This window comes from Lagopus muta, chromosome 2 (assembly GCF_023343835.1).
Source record: "Lagopus muta isolate bLagMut1 chromosome 2, bLagMut1 primary, whole genome shotgun sequence".
Taxonomy (NCBI): Eukaryota; Metazoa; Chordata; class Aves; order Galliformes; family Phasianidae; genus Lagopus; species Lagopus muta.
The window spans coordinates 42124415-42139494 of record NC_064434.1 but is presented as its reverse complement, the minus strand read 5'-3'; the positions used below and the strand labels follow the sequence as shown (position 1 = coordinate 42139494).

General features: G+C 39.8%; 1 long non-coding RNA gene across 1 annotated transcript; it reads left to right on the top strand.

The window, feature by feature from the left end:
- The first annotated feature begins 4382 nt into the window (after positions 1–4382).
- On the top strand, positions 4383–14663 carry LOC125689143 (uncharacterized). The gene is made up of 3 exons (XR_007375073.1): positions 4383–4826; positions 9818–9918; positions 11727–14663. It is a non-coding gene; the product is annotated as an uncharacterized LOC125689143 (long non-coding RNA).
- The last annotated feature ends 417 nt before the right edge of the window (positions 14664–15080 follow it).

Here is a 15080-nt window from a genome sequence, read left to right as displayed (position 1 = left end):
CATGTCCCATTTTAGCTGTGCTGTACTTCATTTGGTGACAGTGAGAGCGGTCACAGGGCAGAGCCTCCAACATGTGTCACACGCACTTCTACAGACCTTTTCTCTTGCACTGCTTTGTGTCTGACCTGTTTTTGAATACACAAGACCTATTTTTACCTTGCTGCACAGGCACTGTCTATGTACTCTAAATTACCTCATGATGCATTTAGCTATTCATTTGGGATATTAAGCAACCACATCCAAGGCTGTTATTTGTGAGTGTGTGAGCCTGGTTAAGGTAGGTTTGTCTCAGCATGTGTTTATTGCTGAAGTTTCTGCAGCAGTGAGCATGGGAGACTTTCTCTTGTTTTTTTCTCCAGTCTAGAGATAAGGCAAATGGCTCATTCCAGGACTCCATGTGCAGGTAATTAATTGCCTGATGACCTTTGAGATAAATCTCCTGAAGTAGCACAGTGCATCCTTAGCAAGGAGATGGGGTCCGCAGCTGCAGACCACAGTAATGCCCTCCAAACTCAGCTGTTACCTGCATTGTTGTTCTACACACCAGGAGCAGGGGGAGCAGCCCTGCTGTCCTATTCCTTCTCTTTGCTGACTGAGAATAGCTTCAGATCTGATGCTGACCATGTCTTTATTCTCTCCTGCTTGCACTGTGCTGCAGTGGGCCATGCACAGCCGTGCCCCACACATCATTGCTCCTGGTGCAGCAAGACCTCATGTGAAAGACCAAGTGTGGTTTTGGTTTTAGGCATGCAAAATACAACTGCTTGGGTTGAGCCAAAACCACCTTTTCCCCTGCCTGCCTTAGCCCTCGCTTTCATCTTGGCCTTCAAAAACTTGTCCCCTCTGGGATTTATTTACAGGCGTGCTGTTGAACTAAAAAAGACACAAAAGACCTCTCACTTTCTTACTGGATTATTAACAGAATAACAACCGCAAGCGGTCCAAAATGTTCTTCTTGTCCTTTTCTTCTGTCCTGTCGTAATAGCTACTTTTGGTGGTAGTTGTTGTTTATTAACCCCGCAAGCCTCAATTACAAAGTCTTGAAAAAAAGCAAGTGTTGTGAAATTCCCAGAGCTGGCATTGTGTCCTTCTTGCCCACAGCACGTAGTATTGTTGCCTAACAATCAACCTAAATACTCCTTGTCCCTTTGCTGATGAATACATCACGCCTGTCCGACGCCTCGTCTCCCTGACCAGCTGGGATGTTTAACTATGTATATAGGCAAATGGCATTGCAAAGGGTCAGGAGGGATGAGCTTGGATGGGCTTGGTGCTATCTCTGAGATGGTGGCTGGACTGCTCAGGGTGACATTGGCTGGGTGAATGAATGTCGGTGCCTCCTCTTCTGCGGTTAGGTGGAATCCTGGCCTGGTGGATAGTGGCAGTCTGTGGACTCTAGTCCCCACAGTCTATGGAAAGAGTGAAATGTAAGAAACCTGGCTGTGAACGACCACCTTTCTTCTCCAAATTTGAATGGTCTCATAGCGGGCTCTGCTGGTAGTACTGCCAGTGGCTGAAATGGAGGCCCCAAAAAAGGAAATCCAATAACAAACAAGAAGCAAAAAATCTGCATTCCTCATTCCTCTGGCACTTTCTTCTTTTCTTTGTTTTTAAAAAGCGCATGCAGATTACTCTTTGCTTAGTAACACATTTGCTCTCCATAAAAGAAACAAATAATTCATTACAGCTCAATGTTTTACCTCCTGGATGAATGCTCTTCAAATTAGAAATGGGTAATTACTATGAGGCTAAATAACTGAGTATTTGGGAGAATAAACAAGCGACTTAGAGACATGAAATATTGCTTTCCAGATTTTCCATCACTAGATCTCATAGAGAAAACATGTGATTTGTTGCAAAGCTGCTGACACAGTGTTGTTATGTCCAGAGTCCGAATAGGTGTAAGTGGAAAATCCATACTTACAAGAAACAAATGAAGGTTCCTCATACTGAACTTGAGCCAGGTGGAAACAATCCTTCATTCCTTTTAAAAACTTCTGATTCCTTAAAAAAAATATCAAATACTTCCCATAAATGTTCAAAAAGAAGAGTGAAGAGGAAAATTGACAAGCAGTGTGAACGAAAATTAACACAAGTCTTTCTGAGGTCATCTTTCCTCCCACAATTACCAGACCACATTATTTTAAAACAGAATTCTAATGAAATATTTTTAATGTAATCTTGCTGTTTAGAAGGACAAATAGACAAATGTATGAAAAAAATCTGGAAAAGGAAGGGAGATCTTTCACAGTGAAAGCTTTTGCTTCAAGTATTTGAAGGATTAAAATAAATCTAAAGTTTCTAGTAAGAATGCAAAAACTGTTTTCCCAAGTGCTGAGTTGTGAGATTGCAATTGTTCTTCTGCCATTGTTTTTCCAAGCACTGAATTCCCACTATTCCATTTTTACATTTAAATTTTCACTGGATTATTTCAGAGAAATATATGTTGTTGTTGTTTTTTCCAGGACTAATATAAGTTGACAAGAAGAGAAAAAATAACTGTCATCCTTAACATTCTCTTTGGTGCTCAAAAATCAGCTCGTAGAGTAGAGGATATTGTGACGCATTTTGAAATGCTTTTTAAAAACTATTTATTTAATTACCTATCATTTATTTTTGAATTAATTTAATCTATTTATTTAATTTATTTAATCTGTTGCAATCTACTATTGCAACATCAGTTGGGTTTGGAACTCCACTTAGAAAACAGTGCTGCAGTGTCTAACATTTGTAGCCGGAGTAGCAAATCAATCCATACATTCATGTTTTAACATTCATCCCTGAACTTTCTGAAGACTGTTCAAAAATAACTCATTGTCCTGCAAGCTTTACTTCATAAAGCTGCACAGCACTTTAATAATCAGGAACAAGGAAGTCAGGAGTTACTGTATGTCTGCTGATCTTTGCTTATTAGTTTTAGAATTAGAATTATCTTCTTTTCTATTCAGTGTTTTCTTCTTCTAGTATTGCTGTCACCTATTTAACAACTTTGGACCTTTCCTTTTCATCTTACACCTTGCGTGTATTTAGACACTACCAGTACGTTTGGACCTTCCGTCTTACAATGCCTCTGCACTCAGAGCTCTGGAAGATTTCATGTGAGAAATCAAACTGTGCTTGCAATTGAAAGCCTTTTAGTTGATAGCTTTTAAACTTCAAGCACTCAAGCATGGATTGAAAAAAACTCATTTTCTTTTTTCTTTTGAAAAACTTGCTTAAACGTTCGCTGTGTACAAAAAGTTGCTCAGGCAGATGTGCCAAAAGTTTTGTGGAGAAAAAATAATTAAAATGTTCACAACTTCACATACCCAATGTTGAATCATTGTTTTGAATTACAGACAGTTATTGTGGATTAGACAAGGGGATGACTTTGTTTTCTTAGCGAAGTTCTCATATCTGAATAGAAAATATATTTTCAACTTCTGTTGAATTCTGCTGTGGTAGTTCAAAAAGCATATAATGTTTTCTCCACACTGCTTTCGTTGGAATAATTAAAAACTGCTATTATCTTTGATGACTGCAAAGCTGTGAAGATACGCAAAATGCATATTCACATGAAAATTCATATTGTCTGCTGAAAGAAAGATGGGTTTTTCTTTGGACTACATATTTGTTTGCCACTGATCGGAAAGAAGGGGCATAAATCTTAAAGATCTTTTGCTGTTTTTAAAGTGTAGTAATGAAAGAACATTTTACTAAGATTTCCAATCTGTCCCCTGGAACAAACAGGGATCAAGTGCTAGAGATAAATACAACAATGTTAATGAAAGAGTTACAAAGCAAAATGAGGAAATCACACCTCACCCTTTTCCTTTAACATCCCTTCTTAACATCATAATCCAAATTTTAATAAGAAAGTGTATGCCATATTGTTTCAGATAAGTTTAAGAATGTACTCCAGAGCACTCCAAAGAAACAGTTTAATTGGAAATGCAAATGCATTTGTGGAGTGTGGTTCTTGGGTGATAGACTCCAGCTGTGGCTTGAGAAGTTGCTTCATCATGTGGGATGCTCCTATCTCCACCTGTGGGTACCTCAGCTCTTTTGCTGCTGGCACCACAAATGTAATCCATAATCAGCTATCACTTTAGGTCAAGAAGAGACATTGCTGTTGTTCACATAACTGCATGTGCACAATTCATAATTCACATTCTTCATGTGCACAAAGAAGGCGGCTACCAAGACCGTTTCATATGAGCAATCAAAGACTATAGAATTACATTCAGTAACTCCTGCATCAATTCTCATAACCTGTGGCTGAATTAGAACATGTCTTTTTGAGAAAGTTGTGGTCTTGATTTATTAGTTTGATTTTATTTCTTTCCTTTATTTTCTTGTGGTTTGAATTAGTTCCATCTACGTATTTTTGTATTAAGTGGAATTTTTAAATTCCCAAATGAAGTCAATCAGCAGAAAGATGTATTTGCAGGAGTATCTTTTACAACAGCCACTGTCTATGTATCTCACTGTATGTCTAATTCTTCCAGTATATCCCAAAATTGAAATTTCATTGGAAGACGCAGTCATGGAAGAACAGTGCCTGAAACAGTCTGTTGTGATCCCAGTACACCTGATCTGCACCTGATTGTCTCTGGTTGCAGCTGGTCATAGTTGAAGGGTCCCTCAGTGCTGTGGGATCTCTCAAGAGAGTAGATCGTTATGACTTACCTGCAGTCTGGTGAGACAGCAACAAATAGAAATCTCTTTTATGTGCCATTAGGGACAAATGTGAGTGCCAGAAATGCTTGACCCCAAGGTTCCTAGCTCCAAAATTTTCTCCCATTGGAAATCTACTCTGCAGGACAAGTTTCCTGGCAGCAGATAAGGTATGTTCATTCATTTTCTTGTTCTTGGTTGATTGACTCCTACCACAGAGAAAAAGAGAAGTTTTGGTACATTGATGCTATTTCTCATGTGTGATTTTAGACAAGACAGGGTTTTTAAAAATCCTAGGTGGCTAGCTTTCCACTATAACTGTTGGAAAAGGACTTTCAAGATGATCAAGTCCAACTGGTTAAGATTATTTAATCATCCAGATCTCCTCACCTTTGTCACCTTTCCAAACGGTTGTATAGAGGGGAAGGGGTATACTAGTAATGCAAATACTTGCTGTTATGTTGTATTTTCTCTTTATATGCTAGTCTCAGGAAGATGATATTTTTTAAATACATTGCATTCTTATTGGAGTCATGTTTCTCATCATTTGATGTGTAGTATTTTACTAAAATGCCTTTATTTGGCTATAAGAAGGGTAAATAATATAAGGTCAAGAAAATGATACTTAGAATATACTACAGAACTGCCGAGAAACGTTTGGTGGGTGGGAGGAAGGAAATGACTTCAGAGACTGAAGGGATGAAAAGAGGAAATGACTTAATTCCCCACGTAGCTGAGCAGTGTCTCAGCATCCAATCACAGGGAACGATGCAGGTAAACAGGATGGGAGAAGAAGTAGGTCATTACCAAGCACAGTGCAAAAGAAACACTGTAGGTGACTGCCATGAGTGACTTTATGAGCCATCCTGAGCAGTGAAGGCAAGAAAGGATGCTCACAGACTACCTGAGGGTAGTGGTGGCCTCCTTGCAAGCAATCAAAGTGTCTGAAAAAGATATGAGGACAACTACTGTTAGGTTTAGCCTTAATAATGTCATTTGGTTTTTAGTTTTCGTGAATTTATTCCATTATTATACAAGTATATGCCTTAAGTAACCCATCACTCCATGTTTAAATCTTCTGCTAAAAATGATTCTAAGCTAAAAAGAAAATCACTTCCTTCCTGCAGGCAGAGTTATCTTTAAAACCAGAATAACGAACTCTCTTGGGTGCCCAGTGCAGCTCAAGCAGTGCCAGAAGGTACACTGTTAGGAACAAACTGAGCGTGACCTGTTCTGCTGCCAGGGAGGACACCGGTGCAGTGAGGCCCACATCCAAGACAGGGAACTGCATGGAGACTGCTCATCAGCTCTGCTCTCTGAGCCTGCTAATATTCCGGCTGTGTACATGGACTGTTTGACAGAGCCAATACCATAGCAGAAGCCTCTGAAACCATTTTGCAGAGTATCTGTTGCCTGAGAACACTTCCAGTTTTATTTGATAGCACAGAGCTGAAGAGCTCCAGCACTGAGCTGCATGGCTTGGTTTAGAGGGTTAAAAGCAGGGATCTGTGTGCGTGTAATCTCTTCCAGTACCTAAAATAATCTAGGGAAGTCTCTTTGGCAGACAGTAGTAGACTGGATTAGAGCCGGGACCACAAGACTCTCTAGAGAATAGGTAGCACATTTGCAAGGCTCTCTCCTGACCTAGCCCAGCTAGTGGCAGAGATCTCCAGTGCTGATAGAGAAGCCATTGTGCCTGCTCTGACTGCTCTGCTCACCCCCTCAGTGACTTTTGCCTGAACCAGCAGCCAGGAAGTAGCAATCTCTGGCTTTGATTCTGCGCCAGCTTCTGCAGCCTTCTCTTGGCCTGGTAATGCAAAGTGGTCTTCACACTGTTGCAGCCTATCTTATATAGCAAGGAGTTTTTATTTTATATATTTCTATTTTTACATTCCGAGTTTTCCCTCATTTCCTCTGGGGAATTTCACAACAGCTGGATCAACTGAATAGCCTGGCACGAGAATGCTCCATTTTGTATGGATTTCTGTGATTTCAATAATAAAAGCTATGATATTAGGCAGTATTTCACTAAGAACCAGAGAGTTGTATAAATGAACTGCTCTTTGGGGACTTCTTGTGTGACAGATAATGTTGGGGACTGTGGATCAGATCTGCTCTGGCTGCTTTACGGTGCTCCACATGTAGTTCGGGTTAATGACAGCTTTGTATCATCAGGACAGTGCATAGCATCCCAAGCATACAGGTGAATGTGTCCTGCTGAATGTACTCCATTTCTTGGTACCTGTAGATCATTGTTCTTCAAACCAGAATGCTCTGTGATCTTGAATCCTCTGTGACTGTAAGCATTGGCGTCAGTACAGGAAAAGCATCTTTAAGCCAAGTTATCCGTCATCCAGCTGTCAAAATTCCCCAGAGGAAATGAGGGAAAACCCAGACTTCAGGAAAGACTGAAGCCTTGTATTAGAAATGTAGTAATAATTGATTTACTCTCCCCCTTTGACCGTTTCCATGTTAGTTTTCGTTTGTTTTCTGATCCTAAGGCTACAATGCTTATGGGCCTAAGCAGTGGAGGTTATGTGGCTCAGGAATGGATAAGCATTTGATCTTTGGAAAAGGGATCTTAACCTAATTGAACCACTGTGCCATTTGGTATTCAGGTACCTCCGATTAACATCCTGTCAACAGAAAATGATTTGGAGGGCACATGAAGCAACTTGCTTTGCTATTTTAGGTGATCAGCTTTAAAATGTGAAATACATCAGGTAAGCTGTGAAGAAATGAATGAATGTACTTCCCCAAATCAATGGAATGAGTAATTTGCTGCAATTCCTGGCACTTTCTCTTTGAGTCCAAATACTGAGGAACAAAAATCCCTTTTAAACCACCTCATTGTTTAAGGAGGGTGTTTACCAGGAAAACCAGCAACATGCTGAATCATATTAAATCCTTGGCAACAACTTTCCAGCTACATATTAGTTAAATATGCTCCTGGATCTTGTGTTTGAGCAGTCATGCTTTTAACCATGTTTGCTTGATCTCATTCCTATGTTCTGTACAGCAAGGAGGAAGCTGTAATATCTGGCTCCAGTTAAGCAATATTTATCTGGAAAAATCTGAGCAATTTATACTCAAGGCTTAGTTCTCGGAGATGCAAATGGGTCGTAGAAGAGAAGAAGTGATGCCTATGGCATTGTATGGGGATTTAGGCAAGAACAAGATCTGCTTTATTGAAATGTTGGTTTTTCTGACTGTTGGGTATTTTAGGGACGTGGAATGTAAATTAAAGTGTAAATTGTGATATTTACTCCTTTTTGAGAGTTATTGCAGGAAGTTTCGCTCTCCCTTCCCCTGTCACTTGATGAGGTGAGCAGCCAGCCTCCCTGCTCTGCTGTTAACAAACGCCTGTGCCCCTTCTGCATGTCCTGGATGCTCTCGCTAACAGAAATGCATTTCTCATCCAGCAGCTGTAGAGTCTGATCAAAAGATCTATCCAGTCTCGTATTTTCAGTGACATTCTTTTTCAAAAGATTTGTAAGGCCATGTGCTCTTCTTTGGTGGTAGCAGAGCTATCAGACCTCTTTAGCATTCTTCCTTTTTCCAGACCCACTGCTGTGAATGCATCCCAAAGCTTCTTTTCTGGAATATACAAACTCATTCTTCCTGAAAAGCCTACTAAAAACAAAAATACATTTGGATAAAGGATTCAGGAATCTACAGTCTAATGTAACGCACCTTAGGCACAATAGCATTTGCCAGGAGGCAATTACCTGTTGCAAATCTGTAAAAATATATGTATAAAACTCCTAAGAGAAAAATGGTGCCCTGCATAGCAAACTGAAAGACAGCTTAGCCTTATGGGGAGAAAACTTGTTTGTGTGATGCTTTTGTGTCATTGAGGCAACTGTTAAGGCAATAATTAAGTCAGTAGTTCTGTGGCTCTTTTACGTTATTTTTCTATGCAGAAGCATACTGCATTCAGTATACTTACAGCGTTGGTTTTAGTGTGTATCCTATTGCAATCAAGTTTCATGGATTTTTGGAGTTCTCCTCTCAAACCATTGAAAAAAATAATTCAGTAGTTTAGAATAATAAGTCTGTAATGATGATTTCTCTACACTTAGTGATTTAACAATTGTCAAATGTTAAATCTATTAAATTATTAAACTATTAAAAGAGAAACCCTGTTGATGCTGATTGTTGTTCTGGACATCTGCTGCACCCTAGCTCACAAGCATACGGAAAAAGTAAGAAATGTCAAAAAAAACTCAACAAAACATATATATATGAAGTGAGTATATAAGAAGTGAATTATATAAATGGGAAATAATAGAATAATCATTCTGCCTTGATTTTCCATCTGAATTAAAACTCCCACAGCAGTAACTGGCATCTATCTTTGTCCAAGAGAGTCTTGTATGGTTGACCAGATCCCTTCTAAATATTGTTTTCCCCACGATCCCTTCCAGTTGTGGTACATTCTCCCTGCAAAGCAGGCACTAGGATCTTAGTTGGAATTTAGGCCATCTGAATATAGGCTGGTCTATCAATAAAAGGCTGTGTTACTTTGGTCTCCAAATCCAGAAGAAATAATTACGAGAATCTTCACTGAAGTAGGCAGCATGGTTTGCCAAGGAGAGAAGCCCTGGGTTACATCTTGAGCTCTGGCCTAAGTCTCCTGACCACAGAAGTCTCCTCTAATGGGAGAAGATTTACCATTTTGCTTAGTAAAAATCAACAGAAGAAACAATGAACAAATGAAGCCATCATTTTTAAAATAAAGGAAGGATTTCCAGTCAGATTATTTTCTCTTATAAAAACTATTTCTAGTGTATTTTTTTTGTATATGGATGGGAGTATTAACGTTAAATATTTTTCTGAAAGGTGGTGGGAAAATTTTGCTGGCAATGTTCTCATTAGCTGGTTTATTGGTGTTTTTCCTGTTTTAAATGGAATAGATGATAAGATATAGGATAGAAAGTGCTGGGGAATGTGAAAATTTTGATGGAATTAAATAATCATATATATTCTGTAGCATTTTAGCAGCATAGAATCTGTATGTCACACGATACCTTTACAGTTTTCTGGTTCTTAAGTCTCTTGGGCCTAATTTCAGCTCTTTTGAGAGCTCAGACTTAGTTCTGGACTTGCCTGAGGCAATAAAACTGCCATGACTTCAGGTTTCGTCTTGCCTTTACCATAGCCCTCCCGATCTGGACCAATGTGTGCTGCTGTCATTTTGAGAGAGGCTTGCTCCAAAGACATCACTATAGCTGGGGACGAAAAGCCTACCTCATCCTCAAGGTAATTCTGCTGTTGATCATACATAAGCTGAAAATGAGCATAAGGTAGTTCTGCTTTAAGTTTCAAACCAGTTCTTCAAATCTGCGGTTCTTGTCACTAACTAGATTTCTGGAGAAAGCTGTAAAGAGTGTGAAATCCTCTCTGTCTGCTTTGCTGGTGAGAAAATGGGTGGGTTGTCTAATGTCATGGCAATCTCATATGTTTGCTGCTTTCTTGCTGAATATAACTTTACCTACTGCCCCAACATGACTAAACTGTACTTTGCATTGCTGGTTTAGCTATCCTCTTTAATTCTGTACGTAGGCAGGAATATTAGCAACAAACAAGAAATCTCTTCAATCTACCACAAATTCTGTTCAGTATTTGCTAGGAAAACACAATTAAAGTTCTTCTTTTTGTGTCCCACTGGTTCTACGTACCTGGAGTTCCTTCATCATTATCATCTGTTGCATCCACTTGGTTTCTAGCTCATCCTGCAAATGACATTTTTGGTGAGTTGATGAGGCTTGGAATTCATACTTCTTGTTTGCAGAATGGTCATGAGTGGTGTTCCCCAGAGGTTGGTATTGGGGCCTGTCCTGTTTAATATTATTATTGATGACCTGAGGGGATTGAGTGCATCCTCAGTAAGTTTGCAGATGACACCAAGTTAGGAGGAAGTGTCGATATGTCTGGCGATAAGAAGGTCCTTCAGAGGGATCTGGACAGACCGGATTGATAGGCTGAGGCCAGTGGGATGAAGTTCAACACGATCAGGTGCCAGGACCTGCATTTTGACCACAACTCCAGGCAACGCTGCAGGCTTGGGGGAGAGTAGCTGCAAGACTGTGTGGAAGAAATGGACCTGGGGGTGTTGGCCAGTGCTCAGCTGAACACGAGTCAGCAGTGTGCCTAGGTAACCAAGAAGGTTGATGGCATCCTGACTTGGATAAGAAATAATGTTGCCAGCAGGAGGAGGAAAGTGACCTACTCTCATGATTATACATAACATAGCAATGATATGGATAGCATAGATCTAGCAACCATGATGCTATTACAGAAAGTGTAAGTGCTTTTACAGTAAAGATTTGAGCATGAGGCAAGTATTTGTTTCAAGACAAGGTGACAAATAGCTGCAGGGTTGGAGCTGTGCATCCATGTGAGTCAGGTCAAGCCTTTCCCTTCGTAAGTGAGATTAGTAGTAAAGTGCCATCCCATATGTTATGTGGAGGTTTGTTGAAGAAGGATTGAAAAATCAAGGTTCTGTCTTGTGAGGACAATAACAGTTAGGGCAGTGATTAAGAGAAGGAGTAGACAGCAGATGGTTGAAAAGAGAAGAGCAGTTAAAGAGCTAAGCGAATTTCCTCCTACAGTGTGCTCTGAGCTATAGACTTGGACAGCTAAAGCTGAAAGAGAGATTTTCACCAGAATACTGTTCTACCAGACACAGGGATAATGAGCGACCAATTCTCCCAGCTGACATCATGGCCCTTTTGTTAAAGCCCACTTTTCCAGAGCAGAGGACCCTTCATGAAACAGTCCCAAGACTCAGCTAATCAGCTTCTTAAGATACTCAGTATCTTAAAATGAATTTGCTAAATCCCAGCATTTGCCTGGAGTTTGTTTGTTCATTAATGGGGAAATAAGCAATAGCCTGCATTCCCTTCCCAGGCCCTATGGGTTCTGGTACATAACCTTTCACTGCTGTCACCAAAATATTTGCGTGACTGAATTTTATTGCCTGGAAAATTTGTTGAATATTTTGGGTTTTTTTGATTGTTTGTTTGTTTTGTGGCACTACTTCAGCAAGAAAATGTTTTACGTGTCAGATATTTCCCTCATCCTATATGTCCTATGGAATCTTACTGGAAGCTAATCCCTCTTCAACTTCATAGGAAAAAGAGATTTTACAATCTTCTGTTTGTTCACTGTGCCAAATGTGCTTGAAGAACTCCATCGCTCTGAATAAGTGCCAAACACGATGATGAACTGCATCACCCCTTGGAGATCACACACAGGGAGGGTTCTGCAGCAACAAGTCCCTCTGAGCAATACTCTTGCAGACTAACAATAAAAGTTTCATGAGCGCAAACATCACGTACTAATGTTGACACTTACTAGTGACTAAAGCATAAATGACATGCAGCGCAGTTGCCTTGATATCCTGTATTCTGACCAGATTTAGCTCATCTTCCTGCATAATTTCCTTTGTCTTGTTTGTAGTTCTTTTTCTCCTTAATTGCTGCTCTAGCCTGTCTTTATAAATTGCATTCCCACATGTTTACTTGTCAGGGGCACACAGTCGCCATGTGACAGGACGTGTGTGCTCAAAACTGACAACGTGTGTGGATCAAAGCCAGCAAGGCAAAGAAAAAAGCTTCATAAACAATGCTGTAAATAACATCTGGGCTGCCCAAATATGGAAGAACATGATAGTTTTTCCTCTTTGTTGTTATTTTGTTTTGTCATGGACATCTCCCTATAGATATAAACAAGTCTGAAGTCAGTAATTATGGTACAGATTATTTTGAGCTAATTCTCATCACCAAATGCGTACAACAATGTGCTGCAGACGGAAAAAACAGACAAGGTGAAGTGAAACTTCAGGAAGCGAATGAATCAGTGTTGCAGAACAAAGCCAGAAAAAAAGAAACCCAGCCAATTAAGAGAAATACACAGAAAATGATTAAAAGAAGTTCAGCTTAAACATCCTCATCTCATCCTGCTACATAAGATATTGACACACAGTTTTTCCAACTTATTTGAGTATCAGAAATTGGAATACAAAGGAGAAATTGTTAAAGCCACGTAAGAGTAGAGTAGAGTTCAGACAAAATCAGTCCTGGGTCTGAAAACGTTCCTACTCCTGTTTTATTGTCTAAATCAAACTTGAACTGGATACTGCTTTGCTAGGATTACTTGCTACAGGTGTTGAACCTAAGTTGTTGCTGTTGCTTTGGCAAGCTGTACAAAGAGATGGGTAAGCAATTCATTTGCCCACAGCCCCAGGGTTATCAGCCACTGGCTTTTGTCTGGAATCAGTAGACAGATGTGTGCTGTGTAAATTAAGCTCCTCCAGTGGGCAGTGAGCTTGTGGTAATACAGTAAAACGGGAATTATAATTGTTTTTTTTCCAGCTTTTTCTGTTGGAGACTTTCCCTTTCTTTGTACAGAGTCCAGCCCTACAGAGCCTGCTTTTGGTTGGAGCCTCATAAAGGCAACACTAAAGCCAAACAACTCCTAGCTGGATGAATTTGTTTGAATGCCTAGATCTGTGTATTCAAGCACCCTTTAGTTTCTGTTAAGATATTTAAGTGTAAAAACAAGCTAGATAATGAAGAAATGTGTTCAGCTTACAGTATCCTCCCTTCCGAAAAGTAAATGGCTATTTCTTTGTGCTAGATATAACCTAAAGTGGCGAGAAAACCTAGAGGCTTTCCCTCAGTTATCATGGTATCACATTATTGGATTTCTTTGTGTGTGAATACGAGATCAGGCATACCCAGGACAGCCTACTTTTTAAGGACCGTATTAACATATCACTAAGTCTTTCCTGTGATTTAAACAGAACTGTACTGGGTTCTGACCTAAATTTCACAAAAAAATGCCATGGTATCCAAGAGGATGCAAGTAGCTTATGGCATTGGTTGTTGCGTAGATGCAGAAAGAAATTCCAATTGTCATTCAGCAGGCAACACTTCTTATACCAACACCTTCGCGCTTCAGGCTGGCAGCAAGCTGTGTACAAGAGCCCTGCTGATGCTGCTAAAAGCTCTTCATCAGTCTGGGTTCCATCCCAGCCTCATCATAAAACAGGTGCTTGAAGCTAAGTGATAAAAAGAAGGTTAAAATTACTGTTTTCCATTAAATCCTGTATTAAACATCAGTAAACTACAGGAGAGAATGTTTTTAGTATAGGTCTCAGTGAATCCCCACATCAACTACGAATCCAGTAAATGAGTATGATTCAGCTAAGATGATCAAGCACTGTGACTTTGGGAGTTTCTGATGCTTTGCGATGGTAATTTTTATTCAGATAGTTCATGTGTCTGTAAACATTTCCCCAGTCATTAAAAACATATTGTCTCTTTTTCAGCAACTTATAACACATTTTTAGGATATCACTATGTATACAAATAAGGATTTCAAGCATGGTCAATCTGACCTAGTCTCCTTGAGCAGCATTTCTAATACTGTGAAGGCAAAATATGTGCCATTTACAAAGTATTCAAGTTAATAATATAACACACATGTACTATCCTCTATATCTTCAAGCAAGTAGGTTCAAATTTTATTTCTACTATAGCACAGATGCTGACCCTTGTAAAGAATTGTTATATTAAAACCAGGCACGAGGAAGTAAGTGGGACAATTTAGAAGTGCAGAGTCTGCTTGAGGAGAACCCGCTATGGTCTTCACAGATGTTAAAGGTGTTAGAAGACTGTGTAAGGAGGCTATCTGTCCATAAAATCAGGTGACTGTAGCTCAACCACTCCTTCCAGAACGTTTGATGGCTTACCAGTATTTGTACCATGTATCTTTTATCTGTAAGTGTCTGGGTAGAACAGATATGTGATTCTATAATCAGGAATGTGCTGTCATGCCACCTATATAGGGAAATAGTGAATTTAAGCTGGCAGCATCTCCTGAAGTTTCCCCTTGTGTGATCAAACTGTTTGCCTCTTCCCTGGTCTGCTTAAATAAATCAACTCTCATCAGCTCTCACATACGCAGCAGTGTACATAAGTATTTGAAGCGAAGCAGTGTTAGAGTGAAATTCAGCACAGATTAATTTTTTTTTTTTTTTTTAAGAAGTTCAAACCAGCCTGTCTTTCAAAGCCTGCCCAATGAATCATTTTTGGAGAGCAACTGGCACCACAGCTCTTCTGTGTGACTCAAGCTGTTTCAGAGGAAGTAGAAGATGGGTAAGGGACCGGGCACAGAAAACTCAGTCTTGCAGTTTATCATTTGGACTCATTTGTTGCTCAGCTTAGTGCATCTGCTCTATGGTATATGCAGAAAATCTGTTTCCAAGAAATGAGTTTTTAAGGATTATTGCAGAGCTTGGGCAATGACTGGACTTGGACAGTAGGGAACCATGAGAAGCAAAGAGCTCATCTCCATGCTTTCTTCATGTCAGTAACACTGTTTCCATATTGCACTCTTCCTGATGATGGGGAAGC